Source organism: Zonotrichia albicollis, chromosome Z (assembly GCF_047830755.1).
Source record: "Zonotrichia albicollis isolate bZonAlb1 chromosome Z, bZonAlb1.hap1, whole genome shotgun sequence".
In the NCBI taxonomy this organism is placed as follows: Eukaryota; Metazoa; Chordata; class Aves; order Passeriformes; family Passerellidae; genus Zonotrichia; species Zonotrichia albicollis.
The window spans coordinates 72,426-95,699 of NC_133860.1; the positions used below are offsets into that span (position 1 = coordinate 72,426).

At 47.1% G+C, this 23,274-nt stretch overlaps 1 long non-coding RNA gene across 5 annotated transcripts; it reads right to left on the reverse strand.

The window, feature by feature from the left end:
* Nucleotides 1–1,431: 1,431 nt before the first annotated feature.
* LOC113460214 (uncharacterized) lies at nt 1,432–21,258 on the reverse strand. Of its 5 annotated transcripts, XR_012578197.1 has the most exons (8): nt 20,486–21,258; nt 19,756–19,934; nt 19,363–19,473; nt 7,746–8,003; nt 4,798–4,918; nt 3,227–3,866; nt 2,761–2,878; nt 1,432–2,392 (listed from the first exon to the last, which is right to left on the reverse strand). It is a non-coding gene; the product is annotated as an uncharacterized LOC113460214 (long non-coding RNA). The 5 variants fall into 5 exon arrangements; XR_012578198.1 differs by lacking the exon at nt 7,746–8,003 and having other exon boundaries at nt 1,433–2,392; XR_012578195.1 differs by lacking the exon at nt 19,756–19,934 and having other exon boundaries at nt 1,434–2,392.
* Between the last annotated feature and the right edge of the window lie 2,016 nt (nt 21,259–23,274).

Below are 23,274 nucleotides of genomic sequence, written 5' to 3' on the forward strand. Positions count from 1 at the left end.
AGTGGGATTGCTTCTGCCCTACAGCTTCCATGGGCAAGGGCTTTTTGGGAGCAGGGGTCATCAGAGCCTATGTCCTGAAACAGACCCCGGAAAAGGAGCAGATCCTGCTGCCTTCAGCTACTGCTGATCCTAGCAGCAAGTCCCCTGGCAGTTCCTCCATGGAACTTCACACAAAGGACTTCCATCATATTAGTGCTTGTGAGACCTTATTGCTTCCCAGTTGTCCTGGATTTGGGAACATCTCAGCACTTGTGTCCATGGCCCTTCCTTCTTCCCCAGCCTGCAGCAGTCACAGTCTCTGCTGCCTTCCACCTTGCTGCAGCTCATTTGCCAAAGTGCTGCCAAAGGCAGCAGAGCTGGCTCAGGATGCTTGCTGGCTTCTGGTCTCTGGGATGAGCTTCAGGGGGACGCTTGGAGCACTTCCTAAAGAGTGCTGTCCTGTGGGATGGGGGGTGGATTTGTCCTCCTTGGTGTCAGAGACTGAAATACTATAGTTTTTGGTTTAAACATTTTCATGAAAGACTTCTGCCTACTACAGCAGAGCTGTGTTACAAAAGCTGCACAGATGACCACCACACCCTGAAGGGGCTCTGAGAGGCCCTACGGGGCTCTGTGATGAACAGGAGACAAAGTAACAGTTCAAGGGCATTCAGGAAGCAAAGCCAATGCCTTCAGGGTGGAGATGACAGCCCCAGGGCTATCAGCTGCCAGGTTCACACAGACCCTGGCACCAAAGCTGGGGGCAAAGATGCTTTGGGTGAGTGTTGGAAAGCCTCTGGTGAGAGGCAGTGGCTGCCCATTCTCTGCTGGGCAGAGCAGCCCAGCTGTGGGGCCCTTCACTGCGGGAAAGCTTTCCACAACAGAGGAGCTGATGTGCCTCATCAAAGGGCTCCCCGAAGGGGTGCCCAGACCCTGCATCAGAGCACTGCAGCCCGATGCCACAGACCCTCAGTGCAGCAAGGGACAGTGTCCAGCTGGCCCCCCGCAAGGGAGGCACCTGGGCATTCCCACCAGCCCAAAGCGTGTATTAATCCAGGGAATCCCTCACTCACCAGGATGTGTGGCAGTGTGGTGTGGGACCCTCACCACCAAGGCAACCAGATAGAGGAGACCAGTGAGACATGGTGGGACCCTTGGATAGCTGATAAGGCCATCACACATAACCCCTGCCACCCTCTCCCTGTCCCCGCACCACCCATGCACACTTCTTTCTCCTCCTTTCTATTCTCTTTGCCTCTTTTACTGTTCAATAAAATACACCAATTTAGCACAAATCACAGAACACCCATCGCAGCTGACAAATGGCATTTCTGGCAGATTGCAACAGCCACACTGCTGATCCACAAATACATGACAATCAATTTCAGTTGAAAAATGTAATTTATTACAAAGTGCTACACCCACGCTGACAATACAGAACTATACAAATCTCAATTTAGGTTAAAACCAGGAATTTATTAGATTGTTCCAACCAGTCTGTGTAAAAATATACAAATACTAACTTCAGTTAATAAAAGTTAATTTATTGCAACCTCTGAAACAACTCACAATACACAAAGATCAATTAGGCATTCAATAACTTAATTTATTACATATAACTACAAACATACAGCCCATCTAGAAATGCAAAAGTAAGAATTCTCTCTCTAAATAGCCGTGTACCAAGAACTCATACAATTATACACAGAACCAATAGAATTTTACAACTATACAACTCCATAATGTTGAAATATAAATAAATAGATAAACATAAATAAATATATAGAAATACATATATAAAAATATACAGATATAAATATAGATTGAATATTACATATTATATACTATATATATAAACAGATATATAACACAAACCTATCTATAAATAACAAAATATCACTGTGCCAAGATAAATATCAATACAAATGCATAAATACAAATATACATCTATACATATGTATACATATAAAAATATAAAAATAGACATATATACCTATGCAAATACCAATATAACTATTTAAAGACCCATATGCCTATAGCTGCATCAATGGAAATAAATTGCAACACAACTGTATAAATAGGAAACAGAACTAAACATAGATATAACAACATCCATGTATACTTAGATACAAATATACACGTAGATGTAATTACAAACATATATGTATGTATACTCATACATATATACAGAGCACACATCCCTGAACACCATACATACAGAAATAGTCCTATACAAATAGCGACCCACATATGTACATATCCAAATGATAATCCATCTCTATGTGCACTTCTAGACATGTCTACATGGAACTCCAAGCAGAGGGATCCCAGGTGCCCCACCTTCAAAGCCTCTCCCTCCGTCTCCTCCTCCCGTGCAGAGCAGCTCTCCTGGGCAGGGGCAGCAGATGGGACTCTGAGAAGCAAAGGGAACACTGAGTGACTATGGGGAGGTTTCCTTTGACAGCAGCTGCACTTCCATCAGGGAAGAGGAAATGTCAGAGCCTCCCCAGGAGGGTCGGAAAGAGAAAGCAGCCGAGCGGGCCAGGCTGTGGTGAGCGCAGCCGCGGCGGGACTGTCCCGCAGCCCCGGCAGAGCCGGCACAGCTGCCGGGCCCGGCCGGCACAGCTGCCTTGCCCAAGGACAGCCCTGTGCCAGCCGGGGCAGCTGCGCTGAGCAGCCCCAGCACGGGCAGGGCCCGCTCCTGCCCCGCCGGGCAGTGCCCACGGCCGCAGCCCACGGCAGCCTCAGCCTCAGCCTGCCTGCCCGGGCCTGTGGCCTCACCCGGGCTCTCTCCAGGCTGGCAGCAGCAGGTCCCTGTTCACTGCTCTTGCTGCTGGCCTTCAGCTCCTCCCTGCTGCCTCCCGTCAGTCTGTGGCTGTCCTCAAGGTCTTCCTTGCAGCTGGGGCAAAAGTGGAGCCTCTGGAATTGCTTCCAAGGCCTGACAGAGCTGCAGTCCCGGAGCCCTCTGTGCTCCCTGCTGGCCCCCTCCATCCCCTCAGCCCCGCCATGCTCTCGGTGAAGCCCCAGCCCCCTTCAGTTTCTTCAGCCCCTCACAGTCCTCTCACCCCCCTCAGTCCCTTGTGAGCCATCCCATCCCCTTAGACCCGCCACCCCATCAGCCTGTGCCACTTCCCTGTCACCTCAGTACCACCATGGCCCTCGGCTGCCCCACAGCCCTCAGCCCCAGCAGCAGCTCAGGGTCACCGTCCCTTGGGCGCCACCGCCCCCTCAGCCCCCTCAGTCTCACCGTCCTTCAGCAGCTCCTCAGGGGACAGTGCCTGGGGCCAGCGGCAGCTCCCACCGCTCCAGGGACAGCCGGGGCTGGAAGTGCTGCTCCGCCCGGCCCGGCCGCCAGCTCGGACCCAGCACAGGGACAGGGGACACAGGGGGCACCGGGGGAAAAGCAAGAGGTGAAAAAGGCAGCCGAGGGGGGAAAGAGGTACAAATGCAGCCTAGGCCTACACAAACAGCAATCTATCCATCAATCTCTCCATCTAAACATTCCTATTCCTCTTATTATATAACTATACACATTTATAAATCTAACTTCATTTACATATTTACATATGTATATATATTTCACTCTACAGATATAAAAATGTAACTCTGAAAATCTATAAATGTAAATTTATAATAAAATATAATTATATCACTTCTCTAAATGTATACATATCCACATTTAACTATACAGATCTATCAATATATGCCCATATAAACAGAACACTATCATCTATAAATGGAACCATAGCCACTAATAAATAGAACCATAGAAATCTATAAACATATCTACAAACAGAGGAGTTCTACCTGCCCGATGGTCACAGGCTCTCCCCTGTCTCTTCCTGCCATGCAGGGCAGCCCTCCTGGAGATGTTGGTCAGATGGCATCTGGGAAGCAAAGGGAACGCTCAGTCAATATTGGCCCTTCTGCACCTTTCCCTTGGGCACCAATTGTCCTTCTACCAGGGGCTGTCAAAGATGGCCTGAAAGGCAGACTCTCACTTGGCAATTGGAAGCAATCTGCCCTTAAAAGAACAGGGACCATTCCAAGTGTTCAAAAGTGTGTTTCAAGACATTGAAGTATCTCGATAAAGTCTCAGCACTCACAATGCAAAGGGCACCCACAAGAGCTTGAAACACAAACAGTCCCAGCTGCCACAAGGAAGCCCAGCCTTGTTCTTTCTCTGTGCTGACAGAGAGACCTCAGTCCTCACTGAAATGGCTGAAGCTGAAGGTGCTGGGAGCTGTCATGAACCAGCTCCATTACCTGGCATCTACAAACTGCCCTCTGCAGTGAGCAGCAGCTGCTGCAACTCGACCATCAGCTCTGGCAGGAAGGGCTGGGAGGGACAGAGCTCCCTATGAGGCCTGCAGGCTGCACCAGCTTGGCTAAGGAATGGATCCACAGTGCTCTCTCTCTCCTCTTAGGTCTCCCTAATCAGGGGTCATTCAAGCTTTTCCTTTTGTTACTGGAGTTACTGTGATTTTTCAATTGGTTGGCCTCTGATGTTGTGCTCCTTGACCTTCAAGAGTCACTCAGCCTGACCTCCCCTAGCACCCTGCAGCAAATTTACCCACCAACTTCAGCACAAAACTGGGACACCCGGCTTGGTGACACAACTCCCACAAGCTCAGGTTTATTCCCTGCTCTCTTGCCCCAGCAGAGGACTCAGGGTCAGAGCCTCTGGAGAAGCGTGGAGGGCAGGGCTCAGGCACGTTGTGCCCGTGCAGGGTTTGAACTCAAGGCACCAGGAAGCACCAACTCTGCTCAGAGCAGCCATCTCACAGCTCTCTAAACCAGTGGGGCCTCTGTCCTTACCAGGCTCCTCGGGCTCCTGGGAACTGTTCCTGCAGCTCTTGGTGCCAGATGAAGCTTCCTCTGCTGCAGCTCTGTCCACAGGCTCCCCTCCTGAAGAATCAGGGGCAACACCAACATTGCCCTGAGCAGAAAAACAGAAAGAAAGGAACCCAAAGATCACTCACTATTTTGCTGTAATCGTATCAGGGATACAATAACTCCTTCTCCACTCCCAAAGGACATGGGGCACAGAGGAGGGAACACTGCCCCCATGGTTCACATGACAAGCCTTTTAAACTCAGGATCCAGGGGGCCAAGGTGAAACTGAAGCTCTTACAAAATGACCTTTGAGACAAAAGGGGAACACAGAAAACCACAAGACATCAAGTGAGGGGACGTGCACGGGACCCTTGGCCTTCAGTGCCACTTCTCCAAACACTCTTCTCCTCTTTCCCAGCAAGTAAAACCTCTTCTTCATTTATTCTTCATTTCCTCTTTTAGAAATCTTTCTTTACCAAGAATAATTCAACAACTAAATAATGATGAAATAAGTTCAATTAAAGAAGCCTTTGCTTCTCAGCCATGTAACAAGGTTCAAAAGCTCTCAGTCCACCCCTTTTATCCCTATCCAATGGAATTACTTGAGCAGAGGGAGATCTTTCAGACAGGGACCTCCTGATCTCCCGAATCATTTTCTCTACGGCAAAGCCTAGATCTGCTGGTGGCCATTCCTCCTCCCCAGGTGTGTTCTGTGCTGAGCTGGAGGCTGTCCGTGCTGCACAGGCTGTACTGCCAGCGAGAGCGCTGGGCCCTGAAGTGCCCGGGGTGGCTGCAAGAATCCAAACACATTGGTCAGGCTCCACAACGTGACTGTAGGACACAGAACTCTAGTGCTGTTGTGGATCAAACATCACGGGAAGCACACAGGAAAACCAGACAGAGAATCTTTTGGCCTCCTAGGTGCCCCTTCCTAGTAGGCTTGACAACTTCTGGCCGAGAATGACAGAGCCTTGTGGAAAAATACTTCAAACGGTCACTTTTCATGACCTTTTGGAAAAACAAGGCTACAACTCTTTTCCTACCTCACAGGAAAAGAGGCTGGGGGCTGCTGCTCCCTGTGGAGCTGCTGGAAGCTGCAGGGCTGGATGCCAAGCACCTCCCGTTTGGCCGGAGGCAGCTGCTCCCCACAGAGCTCCTGCAAGCGGCTGCAAGGTCCTTCCCTCCCAAGTGGCAGTGGCCGTCCCCGTAGAGCTCCTGGAACGGTTCAGCCCCTCCCGCCGGGCTGGCAGCACCCGCTCCCTGTGCAGCAGGAGGAAGATGCTGGGCGGGCACCCGTCCGGCAGTGGCTGCGCCCCGGGGAGCTGCTGGGAGCCGCAGGGCGGGCGCCTGCTGCCCTCCCGGCCCGCCGCCGGCCGCTGCCCGTTGGCCGCGCTTCAGCGCTTCATGCGGAGCAGGAGGTCAGGGCGGTCGTGGCGAAAGCAGGGGTTGCTGTAGTGGAGCCAGGCCCCGGCATCGCCCAGCACAGCTGAGCCGACCCAGCCCGGCACCTTGCGGAAGCCGTAGCAGTAGAGCTGCCGCACGAAGCTGCAGAACTGCGTGGCCCTGAAGGTGTGCGGGACCGGGGCCAGCCCATGGCCACGGCCCCTGTGGGCGTCGCCCGAGTTGAGCAGCTCCTGCTCGAAGAGGGAGCGGTCGATGAGCAGCCCCTGGGCCCGGCTGTCCCAGCGCACGGAGCGGACGTGGGGGCTGTTCACCAGGCACCACAGCTTGGCGGGTGTTATAAATTATCAGTTGAAAGTCAAATTATCAAAAATGCGAAAAGATTTATCTTTTTGCGCGACCAAAATATGATCCTGGAAACCACCACAGCCAAAAAGCGTCGAGCCTGGGATCGGCACTGGGTGAACCTGGATCCGACCTCTATTGCATCAAATTCTCTCCTGTTCACGCAAGCCACTTCTAGCAACAAGGTTTTATACAGCTTATTGTGCCTGAGGCAAAGGAGTCCCAATTTCTTTTGTAACTCTTCACACTCATAGCTGGTTCTTTCACTGTGCAGAGCTGGAAAAAGGTCGTCTCCTGGTTGATAGCCAGTGTTGATTGAGTTTGGGGAAGTCATGTATTCACATGTATGTTTCTGGCATCCCTGGCTGATGTTATCTGCAGGACAATGATTGTTCTTAGGCGGTTTCCGATGATGACTTAGATCCGGCAGTCATTGTGCTCGCAGCATCTGTTCTTATGCTAAAGTGTTGATCTTTATCTAGCCAGTCTCCGGGAATCTCAGAGTTTGAACAGACATCTGCTTTCAGGCAGTGTGTGGTCAGAGAGACATTCGTATTTCACAATACGCTGAGCCTGGCGGGCAGGGGCAGCTCCGCCATGGCGTCGATTGCTGACTGTGGCCACAACGCCCGCAGCGCAACCGCCGCCGCTGCACCGGCAGAGCACGGCCTGAGGGGGCGCTGTGCTCGGGCCCGCGCGGCCCCAGTGCGGGCCGGCCTTGGCGGGGACGAGCGTGGCAGAGCCGGGGCTGCGGGCACAGCGCGGGGGGACGGCTCCGGGCTGGCCAGGCTCAGTGCGAACCCCCTCATTCTGTGGCTGCAGTCATCCTTCTGCCTTGGCTTTGCGGCACAGCCCCACAGCACCAAGGCAAGGAAAATATAAAAGCTGCTTTCCTGGCAGTCAGCCTACTGCAGCTCTTGATGCCTGGGGTTATTCCTGCCCAGGTCCAAGACTTCTCATTTCCCTTTATTTAACTCCATCAGATTCCCCTCAGGCCAATTCTTTAGCTGCTGTCGCCCCTCTGAATGGCACAAACATTTGGGCTATCAGCTGCTCCTGCCAGCTTTGCATTGTCTGCAGACCTGCTGAGGGTGAACTGCTCCTCCAGCCCGGCCATGAATGAAGACATTAAAGAGCATCTGCCCCAGCATCAGCCCCTGGGGGTCACAGCACCCATGACTTGCCTCCAGCTCTACTTTGTGCCACTGATGACAGTCCTCATCCATTTTTCAGCCTTCCTCACTGGGCGTTTTGGCAGTTTGTGTTTAGGGATGCTGTAGGAGATTGTCTCAAAGGCTTGGGTAAAGCTGGGGTAGACATCATCCATTGCTCCATATCCATCCGTTTGGCTGCCCTGTCATGGGCATCAGGTAGGTAACCATTACTCCCAATCGACTTCTCCACTTGTTTGGAATGGTTTTCAGGATTAGTTACTCCATCACCTGTCAGGGGACAGAGGCAAGGCTGACTGACCTGTATTTTCCTGTCCTTCTTAATCTCTTGGAAGAAATCACTCTATTAGAGCAATTCTGGCTGTTTTTAGCTAGGCAATTCCAGCAAAAGTAACTAGTAATAAAAATGAAGCTCTAAATAGAGTCAATTAAATTCTTCTTTCTGCTACCATTCTAGGCCACAAGAAAGATCTTGTTTTCTTTTCAGTACTGAGTACTGCACAGCTGATTTAAAAATAAAACAAGACAAAAGTCTCCTTAATAGAATATAATTATGCCTATTTTTCAGAAGACACATAATTTAGGATTTTCTTTAAGGATTAGACTGAGATGAAAGGACTTTCGAGCTTCCAGAATGTTGATATTTTTGTTGTCTCTGTTATGAACAAAAATTCTGTTGATTTTTTTCTGTGAGAAAAAAACTATGACTATTGCTGGGCTGCTGCATGTATTATGGTAATTGTGGGTCGTTGTTGTTAATGGTTGTTTTTGTATTAGTAAAAGCCCTGGCTGGGGCAAGGTAATGGCCCTTCTCCGAGACAGTAATGGGTGGGAAACTTCCCGAACAGTGAGGAGAAGAGACCTGGCGGGGGGATTATGCAAAGTGACTCCAGGACCAGCATGCTGTGGGGGACTACGGCTCCAAACGTACTGAGAAAACCCCAAAAACAACGAGCCAAATAAGAGTTGAGAGACTGGAGTGATGTCTGGACGTGAGGAGCCGAGTGCTGAGCCTGCAGAGATGCGGAACACCTTCAGAGTCCCTCTCGCCCTGACCACGGGAGTCATCCCAGTGCCAAGACTGAGGGGGACGGAGCCGGGAAAAGTAACAACGAAGAGATCTTTGCGCCCTAAAAGGCTCTCACAAAGACCTAATCCCCGGCTCTGCCCCTAGTGGACAAAGCTGCGCCTATCCTCCTCCTCTGGGTCGCCCTGAGAGAGACGACGAGAGACTGCAGCCCTGCCAAGCTGCCCAATCCTGCGCTGACCACTTTTAATAAAGGCATTAAAAAAGAGAAGAAGTCTCCTAGCCCTGTTTATTTCAGCTGGGGCGCTCATCTGGGATAGCCACGCCGCAAGAGGACGTCAAGACTGGCCATCCTGGACTTCAGGACAGCTGGCTATCAGGACCAGAGGGATCAGCTCAGGAGCAGCGACACAGAGGAGCACCAGAGCACCGGACTGGTGAGAAATCCGATGGCAGGAGTGGGAGACGTGCGCATGTGTGTGTGAGTGAGACGAGAGCCGGCAGCTGGACCCTCGACCGGAGAGTGGACCCCTTAGTACAGCGTTTCCGAACTTTTGCAAGAAAGCCGGCCGGGAACAGGGGGAGGTGCTTGGAATTAGCGTGAGTGAGTCGTCTCCTAAGGGGGAAAAAGGGCTTCCCCCTCCGGGCGTGTGGAATAGTTGTGTATGAGTGGCATGCACCCAAAGTAAGTCCTGACAGAGGGAAGTCAGGCAGATTTGTAAGTCCCGAGAAGGATTGGGGTAACTTACAAGCCCTACAGGCAAAGTAAGTCCTGACAAAGGGGTCAGGCACAAACCCCAGCAAAGGAAGCTGCGGTTTGCTTTTAAGGCCTGATACGGTGAGGCCTAAAAATTGGCAGGTTAGGCAAAGTAAAAATCAGGAAGTTGTTTTTCCTGACTGAGGGAGTCAGGCACGACCCAGATTCTTAGGCCGAGGTTTCGTGTGTTCAAGTCCTGATAGATGTAAGACCTGACGTTGGGAAAGTTGGACAATCAAGAGAGCAGGCAGTTGTTTCAGTATAAAGTCCTGAGCATCAGGCAGAAATTTGAAGTTTGGTGGAGGAGGCTGAAGCTCCTCAAACAAGGTTTTCTTGAAATTACTGGTCAGTAGAGGCACCTTTGAGATTTTTTTTACTGTTGAGATGTGTAAAATGGGAGGGTGTAATAGTAAAAAGACCGGCAAGAGACTGAGGTATATACATCCCGATAGTCCCTTAGGAGAACTGTTAGTAAAATGGGATTCTATAGAGGCCACGGAGGGATTAGATAAAGTGAAAATGATCCATTATTGTATGGAAGTCTGGCCAGAATTAGAGGTGCAAGGAGGATGGCCTTGGTGTGGGAAAAAAGATAAGCGGATGTGCCAACAACTAAATAATTATCTGACAGCTCGAGGAGATACTGATCCTGAGCAATTATTGTATGTAGCTTGCTGGGTAAAGAGCGCTGTTGGAGATGAAGGGGTGCGAATTTGTGAAGTACAGAGGAAGAAAGACGGGAATGAAGGAGGGGATGGTAAGACTAGTAAAAGATGGGACCCCCTGGATTATTTGCCTCCTTCTGTGCCTCTACTTTATAATCCTCTTCTTCAAGCACCGCAAATGGCAGGTCCGTTTCTTCCCCCGGCTGCCATCTCATTACCACCTGCTCAAATTCCTCCTTCTACCTCTTCAGCTTCCGCTATGATAAACCCAGTATCTCCTCCAGTAACCACTCCCTCACAACCCCCTCCGGCCCCTCCAGTTCCTTCTGCATCACCACAAGTAAGAGAGGCATTGAAGGTGTATTTAAGGAAGGAGGACGAAAAAGCAAAATCTAAAACTAAGATTATAGTTGCTGTAGCTAGAGAAGGTGCAGAGGCAAGCAATTCTATACCACAATCCAAGGTAACCAGAGAATAGGCGAATCCACCACCAGGAGAAGGCAGGGATAGGCCAGTACTGACAGGTGCACGAAAGATTGAGAGACCTCAAGTCCCTTTGAGAGAACAACATTGCTCTTACTGTGGAAAGGCAGGACATGTCAGGAAGTTTTGTAGAAAGCTCAGTCTCGATGCGGCAGTCGCCAGAGAACAAGATAATTTAGAGAAGATCCTTAAAGGTGACGATTAGAGGGTCAGGGACTTCACACTTTAAGGGACCTGATGCAACATCTAAGAGAGCCTTTAGTAAACTTTAAGGTGGGATCCCTAAATGAAGAATTAGAATTTTTGAGCAGACACAGGAACAGATAAGTCCTGTCTCAACAAAGTACTAAGAAGTGTAGTAATAGTGAAAAAACATCTGAAATTAAACAAAAAAACAGCTAGATTTTAGAAAGGATATCCAATGGCACCAAAACTGGCCAGTAATACTAAACTTGTAATAAGTGATGTGAAAGTAAAAAGTTCCTTATTGTTGTCTTGTTGTGTGTGTGAGAGTGAGTCACAAGCAAAGTCAGCCTCAACTTCCCGGGCAGGTGGGGGCTCTGGCTGAAGCGTGTGTGTGTGTGACCTGCAAACCAGACTTATGTTCCCCGGGCAGGTGGGGGCTGTGGCCAAAGTTTGTGTGTGTGTGTGTGTGTGTGTGTGTGTGTGTGTGTGTGTGTGTGACCTGCAAACCAGACTAGGGCTCCCTAGATGTATGAGGGAGCTGTAGCTGTAAGAGCGTGAGTGACACGCAGGCAGCCTCACAGGTGAATGTGCACCAGAGGCAACCAGAGTAAGGGCCCTTCCAAGAGGCCCAGAGATACTGAGACCTGTGGGCCAACCCCAGGGTGAGGGGGGGCTACAAGGACCCATGATTATCTGAGAATAATGATCCAGTTTGTGTCTTGAGGGTGTGAAAGAATGTGTGATAGTGAATGAGAAATAATCGACAGTGAATATAGACAAATTAGAATAGAAGTAATGTAGATTGTGCATTATAAGTTTTACCACATCTCCTTAGAGGGAAGTGTAATGTGTAGAAGAATGGTGTAAGAAAAAAAAAAATTAAGTGTAAGAGGTTGAAAGAAGTATTTAAGCTCTAAGTGAAAGTAAGAAACAGAAGCAAGAGATAAATAGATAAGATCTTGGAAAATAGAACAGAAAACCAGTGAATTAAATACACAGAAAAATAGGAGAATAAAAGCACTCTGAAAGTTGAGTTAGCTGACAGAAATACAACTCCTCGCAAAATAGAGTATGCAGAAGTTAAAGAGAGAAACATACAAGCTATGGAAAAAGAGAAATTAACCAATAACATTAAACAGAGAAACTGAGTTTTGATAGAATCATAACATTGCAGACCATTAATGCCTGTGTTTGAAAGCCCGTTTCAGGTACTCTTCATTACTAATTCCTCTGTGCAGACCAAAAGAAAAAGGTTAGACTCACACCACTCTCACCCCCTGGCATTGGACCAGGATTCAACACCAATTTTGTTCCCCCTAGCATTCTGGCATTGGACCGGACTCCACCCCATTCTCCCTCTGGCATTGGACCAGACTCCACCCCTTTCTCCTTCTGGCATTGGGCCAGACTCCCAGTTTTTCCCTCTGGCATTGGGCCAGAGTCCACACCACTCACATTCGGGCACTGGTTAAGGATTCATCCACATCACAAGTTAATTCACCTGAGTATACTGAGATTTAAAGTTGACTCTCAGGAGGAAGATTCAAAAAGACTGAACTGTATGGGAAAAATTGCTATCAGAGTTCTAACATTGCTTAAAACGTTTAAAGACTGTTCGGTGTAAACTATGTTGGTAAAAAGTTTAAGACTGTAAATAAGTAATTCTGGTTTAAGTTCCCCAATTTAATTCTAAAGACTCCAGGTTAATCCTCTACAGAACACTTTCCTGGGGGAAAATAAAATTGGTAGGGAACAGACCAAGAGAGGTTTAACCAGAGAAGCAGGTAGAAGAGACTCTAAAGAGGTTGGAAGCTTCTTCTCAGTAAAATTCCCCAAGAGGCAAGGCCGAGTGGGCAGGCTGTGCAAGATGACCCATACCGGACTCTTGGGAAGGGTGGTAATGCTGGCTCTGATTGCTGGTGGTGCTCTGGGAAGCCCAGCAGAGCCGTGCAATGAGTACTACCAACCCCTCTATAAGGAGGAAGAAGTGAGCTCCTTGCCGAGAGTCTAACCCTGATTGTGTTAACCTCTCCCAATTGGTCCTTTATCAGAAAAATAAGAGAGTGTATTGGATAGCCCAGAATACTGCCACTTTTAGGCAGCCACTCCTAGGAGAGTGCCCTATAGGGGAAGCCTGGTTATGCTTTGAATGTAATGGTGCTGAAGCAAGCTTAGTAGATGTAGTAAAGAGAAAAGAAATGGTGAAATTGGTAAGAATAATTGTTTGTAAAAAGTATTTAGCAGTAGAGAAACAGAGTTATAGATGCCAGTGACATCTACAAATTATAGAGTCTGCTGAGAAAAAAGAGACAAGTGTACTCACCATGAAGTTTATGAATGTTATGAGTGTACTGAAAAAGAGATAAACCCCTTTTGGAACACATTTCAGGAGAGCTCTAAACCCCTAGGTTTGATCTCTGATACCACAGCACACACCAAATTGTCAGGAGACTGGTCTGGCAGCTGCATCGCTAGAGTGATAAAACCAATTTTCTTCCTATTACCCAAAGAAACTGGATCAAGTTTGAGAGTTCCTATATATAATGATTTGGGAGAAATTAAACAGAACAGTCAAAGTAAAATAGAAATTGAGAAAATCCAAAATTGTAAAAGCCAAGTTCAGATCCCAATATCTATGTTAAACAAAGTCATCCAGCTCCAGGCAGTATTAAAAATAAAGAATTCAATTATTAGGAACATTTCAAACTAAATAAAAAGATTATCATGTGTAAATAATCAAGATCAAACTCCTACACTTGATCCTAGTGAGTGAGAGAACCTGGAGATTTTCAGAAAAGATGTATGAGAAAAGGTAGTTTTTCTCGCTGTGTGTGTACTTGGAAGATTGCTCCTTTTACTATGCTTATTTATCTGTTTCAGTAAAATAGTATTTGCCGTGTAGACCAACCTAAAGAAACCTAAGAAAGTAACAAAGTTAAGTAACCATGATTACCAAAGTGCACAAGAAATTTATAGTCGATTCAAAACAAAAAAAAAAAAAATTTGTAAATTGATGTGAGCTTAAAAATTTAAGCTCGATCAAAGAAAAAGAAGGGGGACTGTTATGAACAAAAATTCAGTTGATTTTTTTCTGTGAGAAAAAAAGCTACGGCTATTGCTGGGCTGCTGCATGTATTATGGTAATTACGGGTCGTTGTTGTTAATGGTTGTTTTTGTATTAGTAAAAGCCCTGGCTGGGGCAAGGTAATGGCCCTTCTCCGAGACAGTAATGGGTGGGAAACTTCCCGAACAGTGAGGAGAAGAGACCTGGCGGGGGATTATGCAAAGTGACTCCAGGACCAGCATGCTGTGGGGGACTACGGCTCCAAACGTACTGAGAAAACCCCAAAAACAACGAGCCAAATAAGAGTTGAGAGACTGGAGTGATGTCTGGACGTGAGGAGCCGAGTGCTGAGCCTGCAGAGATGCGGAACACCTTCAGAGTCCCTCTCGCCCTGACCACGGGAGTCATCCCAGTGCCAAGACTGAGGGGGACGGAGCCGGGAAAAGTAACAACGAAGAGATCTTTGCGCCCTAAAAGGCTCTCACAAAGACCTAATCCCCGGCTCTGCCCCTAGTGGACAAAGCTGTGCCTATCCTCCTCCTCTGGGTCGCCCTGAGAGAGACGACGGGAGACTGCAGCCCTGCCAAGCTGCCCAATCCTGAGCTGACCACTTTTAATAAAGGCATTAAAAAAGAGAAAAAGTCTCCTAGCCCTGTTTATTTCAGTCTCCAACTGCAGCCCTGCCAAGCTGCCCAATCCTGAGCTGACCACTTTTAATAAAGGCATTAAAAAAGAGAAGAAGTCTCCTAGCCCTGTTTATTTCAGTCTCCAACTGTTTGGAAAACTGTTAGAAGATGGTGAGGACAAAGTGTTTTTGAAAATGCTATTCTGAAGTTTTGTATGCTTGTATTACATATAAAAGTACCTGCAAGAATTTTAGCAAACCTGTAGCTCAGATTTCCTTACTTTCAAAATGAGGAAATGCCAGAATTTATTTGATCTTTGATTTTTTTATGTTGTGTTTCTGATTCCTACATTTTTATATGCATATGTATCTTTTTTTAGTATCATGGTCACACACTCCAATTTCTCAGATCCCAAAATCATCAGTGCTCAGAATAGCCAATAAACAACTAATCAATATTCTTTTTCATCTCTTTTATTTAATAATAAACTCAGACACCATTGATCTTTTGGGAATCCAGATTGTATACAAAGTTTGCAGGGAAGATTCAGCTCTCAAGCCCTGTGAATTTTCTCCTCTCTCCTTTCCCATTCCCCTTTTCCTTCATCTCTGGCCTGACCTCAGGGCCCTGTCCCCTCCTGCCAGGCCCTCTGTTTGCTGCACTCCAGGGAGGCTCTCAGCTGTGGGTTCCCCAGCGTGGCAGCTCCAGGCTGCAGAACCCAGCTGTGGCTGAGAGCCCAGACGCCCCCTGGGCCAGCTCGGCTTTCAGCTGCCAGGGCAGCACGGAGGGAAAGGGCCAAGAGGGAGCTGAGGGCGCTGCCAGAGCAGCCCTTGGGCAGTGCAGGGTGAGAGTGGCTTAAAGTGCTGTGAGCCCCACTGCGGGGGCACAGGAGCTGCTCTGCCACGGCCAGGGCTGTGCCACCCATCCAGAAAGGCAGAGCCAGCATGCTCCGATGGGGGAGAGCAGGCTCCTTCCCTACCAAAACTTGGTCAGTCCTGCTAAAACCTGTCTTTGTCCTTCTGTCTGAACATTGACAGTGCTTTGAAAAACAGAATGGAGGTGACACGAGACAATCAATTATAACTTGTAAACAAATTTCCATGGGTTTTTTGTTTGCATGGGAGTTTTTTTGTTTTTTGTGGTGTTTTAGTTTGGTTTCGGTTTTTTGCATGTGTGTGAGGCTTAAATGTGTCCTGAAGTTCTTGTGCATCCATGAGGCTGTAGAGTGGCCTCCATGGGGATCTCCTTGGCTCTGCACAAGCCCAGAGAGCAGCACTGGCACCTCGGGCCGAGCACAAAGGAGCACAGAATGATCTGCAGGGTGCTCTGTGACAACAGCACTAGGAGCTGTTGTCCAGTGTGTAAGAACTACATCCCCTCCTCTTCAGATTCTCCTGAAAATGCCCACTGATGTTGTTTTGTATGATGCAGCTCTCTTAAGCCCCTATTACACTGTATCTGCACAAGCATTCACATACATGTCTGCTAAAACAATTCTGCTCCAGCTGAAAAGCACCGGGTACCCTGAGCAATAGCAGTAGATAAATGGACATAGAGAGATTCAGGAGCAGAGGCAGCATTAAATCCATGACAATTGTGGAGATGTGAAAATACATAAATCCACCAATGGTAGCACAGCCCACACATCTCCACTGGGTTCTGTGGAATGGCAGCAAATAATGCACAGGTGTGGAGACCATGAACTGGTTGGTGCTGCACTTATTTCTCAGTGGGCAGAGCTGTGGGAGGCAGGGATTAAGGGTGATTTTGGAACAGGAAGAAGAAAGGGACAGACAAATTCCAGGTGGAGGCAGAGTGGCACTGCTCTGCTGACCCAAGGAGAGCAGGGAACAAGCTGGAAATGAGTAGGAAAAAAGAGTTTTCTAAAAGGAAACCCTGCTATATATATAGGCATTAGTGTTCTTGCCACAGCACACAGAGCTTAGAGCATGAATATGTATCCCATTTAAATATTCCTGCAAAGAGTTAGAAAAATTCCTTTACATGTGGTTATTTACACAAGCATACCCATGAACAAAAAAAAAAACCTGCACAACCACATGCATCATTAAGCAGGATATTCTGTAGATTCTCACATTAACACTTGTATTATTATATATGATACTTCCAAACATTTAAAGATTTTTGTTCTCCGTTTACTTCTTTAAAACTCACAAAATATAATTAAATTCTCTTTTAAAACTGCAGAGCCTGCTGTGTGGCTAAGCAAGCCATTATTTGCTTGCTCACCATCATCTCTTCCTTGTCTGTTGCAGTCACTGATGCATTAATTGCTTATCCAAACTTGAAAGGGTTCATGAGTCACTCTGAAGATAAAATAAATATTAAGGAGCCAATATGAATGGAATTCATGTCCTCTGCCTCTTAAAGATGAAGGTCTGTTTTTGTTGTAGTGTGTTCTGTTAGTCTGTTTAATTGCTCCCCCCATTTTCTGTATTGCTCCCCCATTTTCTGTAATGGTTCTGCCCTCACCAGTTTTCCCGCCATTGTGTTGTCAATTAATTGGTTGCCCTAGTAACTCCCACCAGTTTCTGTCAATGCCTTCTGTTATATAATTTCCTCTCCCCCTCATTCCCTTTTATGTAGACTTGTTTCTCCTCCCTGGGCCCAGTCAATCACTCCCCACTCCTCCCATCTTGACAGAATCTTCTCCACTTAGGGAGGTATGATTGGCTGTGGTTCTGGGGCCCCTCCCTTACATTGTATCTATTGGTTCTACCCTTATGCCTATCATCTTAAGCCCGCTCCTTTACCTTCCCCTATTGGAATTCCTCCCCCCTTTATAACCCTATTGCACCCCTTGTTCCGGGTCACTCCCTGGTTGACACGTTGGGTTCTACAATAAATCCCACAGTCCCCAGTGAGTGTCCAGACTCTTCTGTCTCATCAGCAGCGAATCCGTCTGCCACGAGTGCAGCCTGAGGCCATAGATGGCGAGGGGCGCTCGTCCTGTTGCAGTGGGTTGTTGGTTGCCCCTCCTGCTAGCCAGACTCCTAAATTAAGACCACCCCTCACTGCATGTATTTATTACCTGTCAGAATTAAGTCTTGTTGCCTAATAAATGGGAAAATAGGAAATATGCTGACTAGATCACTATGCTTTAAGCGATCAAAGCATTTTAGTTTTATTTGACCAAATCAGTGATGAAAGAGAGAAAGGACTAGTCAATTACAATAGAGAAAGCAGGGGAAAGATGTCTAGGTTTGCTGTAGCTGGAGGAAAAAATTAGGTGTGTGGGTTTTGAAGTTGGGAAGGGATTCCAGAACAGATGATTTTAACTACCTTGCATTACTAAATGTATGATCTTCAAACTTACACTGGCGAGGGGGTTTATTTACAGACTATGAACAAGATGGGGCTGCTGGGAAAGTGCGTTGAGCTGTTTATTTTTCAGCATCAGTCTCATTACATTATTACTTATTTCACCTGTGTGAAGAGAAGCAAAAATTGCACCAGAGAACATGTCTACTGAAACATGAATATTTTTAAATTTACCAAAGGAAGGGTATTTAGTGATATCTGTTTGCCATAACTGCAGGCTTTGCAAACATCGTGGGTTGACTGCTCCTGTAGAAACAGGAGGCTACACAAGCTGACAGTCAGGGCAAGTACTGATGATAGCCTTAGCTTGACTTTTGGAAATTTGAAACATTCGCACAAGTGCTTGCATGTTTTGGTGAAAAAAGGCGTCACTCAGTTTTGCTTGTTCCAAAATGTTTGGCAAAGTGGCAAACATATATGACATAAGAAATGTTGCTATTCCTTGCACTGAGCAAAGGAAGGGGAGAAGGAAGGCAGGGTGTTTTCAGGAGTATCCAAATAAATCCACTTTATTCTGTATCAATATGGAATTTTCACTAAGCAAAACACTAAGTGGAGGGATCTTCACCCATTTAATTTTTTACTCAAATTCAGTAAAAAGTACTGTTTTAGCGTGTAAAAACTTTAATGTTGAAAACATGAATGTGCTAGAGATTTTGAAGTCTGGGCCGATGACAATTCACTGTTGAAAATCAAAGTCTAAAACTTTTCAAATTAAATGACCCAGGATGAAGTAGGAAACACAAGTCCTTCCCTTGAACCTCGACTTGCCTCTTCTAGCTCATTCTTGAAAGTGTTAGGCAAAGAGGATCCCACAGAAATCAGAGGAGCATCAGGGTCCATCCCTAAAAGGCAGCTGTAGATGTGGAACAACTTGGGAATTAGAGGGACATCAATGAGCCACTTGTGAGTCCAACTGTTAGTGAAGAGCTCTTTTCCAAAGAAATGCTTGCTTCTCTCAAGGAAGCTGAGTAGCAGGACATTATGGCTCATGTAGCTGGCAGGTACAAAGCAGATAAAGCAGGAAATTTGTGGAAATGAACCCTGGTATTCACTGGTCAGAGCAGGATGAAGAATCCATTTTATCAGACTCTGGCTCTTAGTAAGAAAGGAAGAAAGCTCTCTTTATTATATCAGGCCCAGCTGTTCATGGTCAGAGGTGGTATCAGCTGGTCAGCAGAAGGCACAGCTTTAACTCCAGCTCATCATGCCTGGAGGCAGCCCTGGAAGTGCTCCTGCACTCAGCTGGTGCCAGAGCACAGGGACACCCGCACACCCTCCTTAGACCCCTGTGTGCCATAAAACTAAAGGCATCTCCCAGCCAACCATCCAATCCAGCACTTAGCACAGAGCATGTCACTGCCAGTGACATCAGCATGAAAAAATACAGAGGAAAGTGCAATTGCAAAATATATTGGGGGCTCAGTATAATACAGGAAAAATTCAGATTTTTGTACTTACCTTCATAAATGAGCATACCTGTGAGATGCAAAGCTGTGTTTCATGTCAGGTACAAACAGGCCAAGTGTGTACTTGTGAACGCAAATGTGTGGACACCAACAATGGGACAGTTGCCAATTCTAATAATAACTGAGGAAAATAAAACATAGAAAAAGGCCTTTGAACCTATCTTTTGTTTGCAATTAACCCTGGTTGATTTAGGAGCATTGGAATTAAGGTGTCAAAGATGTTGCTTTTTGCTTGCATATAATCCATAAAAAGCTCTGCAATAATAACCTTTTGAAGTATAATTTTAGAGTATTACTTGTATCCTTGAAACTATAGCTTTGGAATATATATAAAGGAAATATGCTTATCTCGTGCCTTATTGAAGCAGAGAAAAACAGCTTGAGAAAGGAAGACGAACATCACCTCAAGGGTTTATGGTTTCGACCAAAGGGAAGCTGGACATCACTGTTATGAGATTTATAGCCTCTGCAATTAAAAGGTGGACACACATCTGGGGAGCTGGACCCCACCAGATGGGAGTTGTCTTTCTTCTTTCAGAAACTGGACCGTCACTATCTGGGGATACTCCTTTGAGATACATCCTGAGAAATTAAAATCACAATAGTGTATAGAATTATGATGTAATGATTTGGAATAAAAATTGCTGATGAGTAAAAGATTGAAAATAGAAACTGCCGAAAAAAACTAATGAGTACTCCTATAAATACTTGTAAACAATAATTATCGGCATGCAGTTGGAGGGAAAACTTCCCCCCGTGTACCCAGCTCTGTATTGCTCATACTTTACCATATTAAATAATAAATTGATTGCTGCTTGAATATTGGCCTAGTCAAGCTTCTTATTAATAACATACCTACTTAAACATCTGCACTTTCCATAGCAATGTCCTAAAATTCTTCCATTCATGCATTCCCAGCTAGCAGAGCTCTCACACAGCCTGTTTTTTCTCTTAAGTGTAAGGAAGGACTTAGTTCAGATAAACTGTGCTGCTTCCTCTGAAAGATATACAATTATGGAAATAGTATCTGCAAAGTCAGAGGTTCTTTAAGGCAGGCCTCTGGCATGTAAAATAGGGAGTGTTTATATTTAGCATCATGCGCACATAGGATAACAATCAAACCATTTTCTTACCTTCATGAAAAATAGTTTTTATGCTCCCAGATATGGCACAGCCAAATAAGGCCGAACTCAGACACAAATGCCATACAAATGGCCAAACCAATGACAGCTGCCGGTGGCACTTCTCCTGCGGTCCCGAGCGCCCCAAGCGCGGATCAAAGCGGCGTCCCACCTGCCCAGCTCATTCCGGCCCGCGGATCCGAGCCCGTCGCGGAGCGTCAGGAGCGGGGATGGGAGCTCAGCAGCTCGGGCTCGATGCCGTGTGCTCCGCTCGGGGCTCCCGAGAGCTCCTGCGGGGCCGGAGCAGCCCCGGGCAGCGGGAGCAGCTCCTGCTGCGGCAGCCGGGCAGCCTCGGGGGCTGCGGGGCCCGGCCCGGGCAGGGCTCGGCCCGGCCCCGGCAGCGCCGCGCCCTCAGCGAAGCTCCGGGCCGGCCGCCAGAAGGGCGGGATCTGCTCCAGGGATCCCTGCCGTGCCCGAATCCAGAGCCTGCGGGAGAGGCCGCCGGGGGCACAGCGACCTTCCCCTCCGGCCTGCGGCCTTTTGGGAACGCTGCCAAAGGGGCCCGGGTCTCTCCTCGCCGCCTGCGGGCATCGGCTCATTGCAGGGACCTGTCAGTCGGGGCAGGGCTCGTCCAGGCCGGAGACTGCTGCAAAACAGGCCGTCAAAACATCCGATCACCAGTTCCTCTGTGCCAGCGCCTGTGCTGGAGAGGAGGAGTCCCACACCTGTGGAAAACTGCTGCGCATTCACAGCAGCCTCAGCAGCCGTGGTTGTACACCATTGCAGAGCAGTGTGCTTGTGAATTCTCAGCCAGCCTGACGAGCATTTTAAAGGTTTCTGCAGTCAATCAGTAAATTGATCATTGATTTTAAGGTTTAAAAAATTAAAAATTAGAGTAAGAATTTAAAACAGTTACATTACAACAACTTTCCTGTTGCAGAATGAGGCTTTTGTCGGGGATGAGCTACTTGTCGGTGAGGGGAGACTCAGACACTCAATATGAGTGATAAGCAAGTTCTGTTTATTGAAGAGAGCATCAGACACTTATACAGCAAATAATAAGCTTATGAATATTTTGTAAGCCAAGCAATCTATTGGTTAAACTATACCATCAACTCTTCTTCATTTTTTTGGGCCTACATTCCCTATTTCCCACATCTCTCTGTCTACTTGTTATCGTACCCAGCTAGGCCCAAGGACCCGCTATCTTGCAGATGCAGTTCTCAAACTAGCTGTGTTCGGTACTTTCTCAGCTCCTGGTCGGCTAACAAGCGAATGTCTTCGTGGCCTCTGTCATGGAGCCATTTCTCCACACTTACCTATATCCCAAATGAATTTTTGCATTGGAATTTTTGAGGAGATAAACCTCTCACAAACTAGGATAACTGTCTTTTTTTCTCCATAGGGAAAGACCTTACGAGTAATGTTACAACAGAATTAGTAATCCGTGTTTTCTCTGCAGGTTCCATTAAACACAGACTAAAAATATATAACAGGAAATAATTGTAAGCTGAGTTGTTAAGTTACAAAATGCAGCAAAGGCCTGTTGTACCTGTCTCTGTGCATAAACACATTTGCTCTCTCATCTCACGACTCATTCTGCAAGTTGCAATAAACAGCTGAATGCTCTCAAGTAGCTCCAAGTCGTTCCTCTTACCATCCTGAATGAATGGGTAAAAGTAGCAATAAACAATATAAACAACTCTTCAGTTCTATTATAGCTTAACTCTTAAAAGATATGTTTTTACTTTTGTCTTCCAGAGGAAGCAGATGTACCAAACACACAGGAGAACATGATTTTACACAGTGCTGTTTGATCCGGTAGGTGGTGTGGTCAAGAGCTGCTTTCCTCAGGTACTGGTGGAGAATCCCTCTCTAAGCCTCAAGAGCTGCAAAGTGAGTAAAGCCTGAAGGGACCAACTTGCATTTCATGTATTAGATGGTAATCCTTCCATACTCTGAGTGGTGTTTAATAAAGCAGTTAAGGGATACTGGAAAAACATCCTCTCCTGACCTGATCTGTGATTTGCAGGTAAGAAAAAATGTTGGTTTTCCAAAAAGAAAAAGAATATTTACATTGAGGAATTCCCTAGACCTGCCTGAGGAGGTTGCACTTCAGAGAAAGCAATGAAGCAATATAGGGATTGTTGCCTTCTGATACAAGGCAGGCGGCCTGGTTTCAGGAGACAGCACGGTGACCCATTCTCCAGGGTCACTCGGGCCTAAGAAACATGCGGACACCAATATGGTGGAGGATCAAAGGCCTTTATTCTCTCTTCTCGTGGGGTTTTATAGTCTAGGGGGCTTCTACGTCAGGTGGGGGTCTGTCCTTACCATCTATGGTTAGTAGGGGATGGAAAGTTACCTGGGCAAGTGGAAAGTTACTGGAATCCGGTTTGGGGGGCTACATTCCTATGTTAATTTTCTTATCTGAGGGGGCAGGGGCCCTGTCTTCTCGTAACATCACGAGATCTTCCGAACGCCAGGCCCTATCTGCTACATCTCCCCCCCCTTTTTCACAAATGAATGAGGTAGTCATACACTGAAATGAGGTATAAGGTTGTAGTTCGATAAGGAAAACGGGGTTTGGTAAATCTGAGTAAGCTTTCGCCAGTCAAGGTTAGAACTTGTGGCTGGCAGTGTTCCCTGGTTGGATTCGCCGCCCGATGAACAGGATGTTGGCCCGTTCCAGGCGGGCCTGAACGAATGAGACCAGCTTGTTCAGCAGGCAAGGTCCGAAGGTAACCGCTAGAAGCAGCAATGCCAATGGACCTATTAGGGTAGAAATCAGAGTGGTTAGC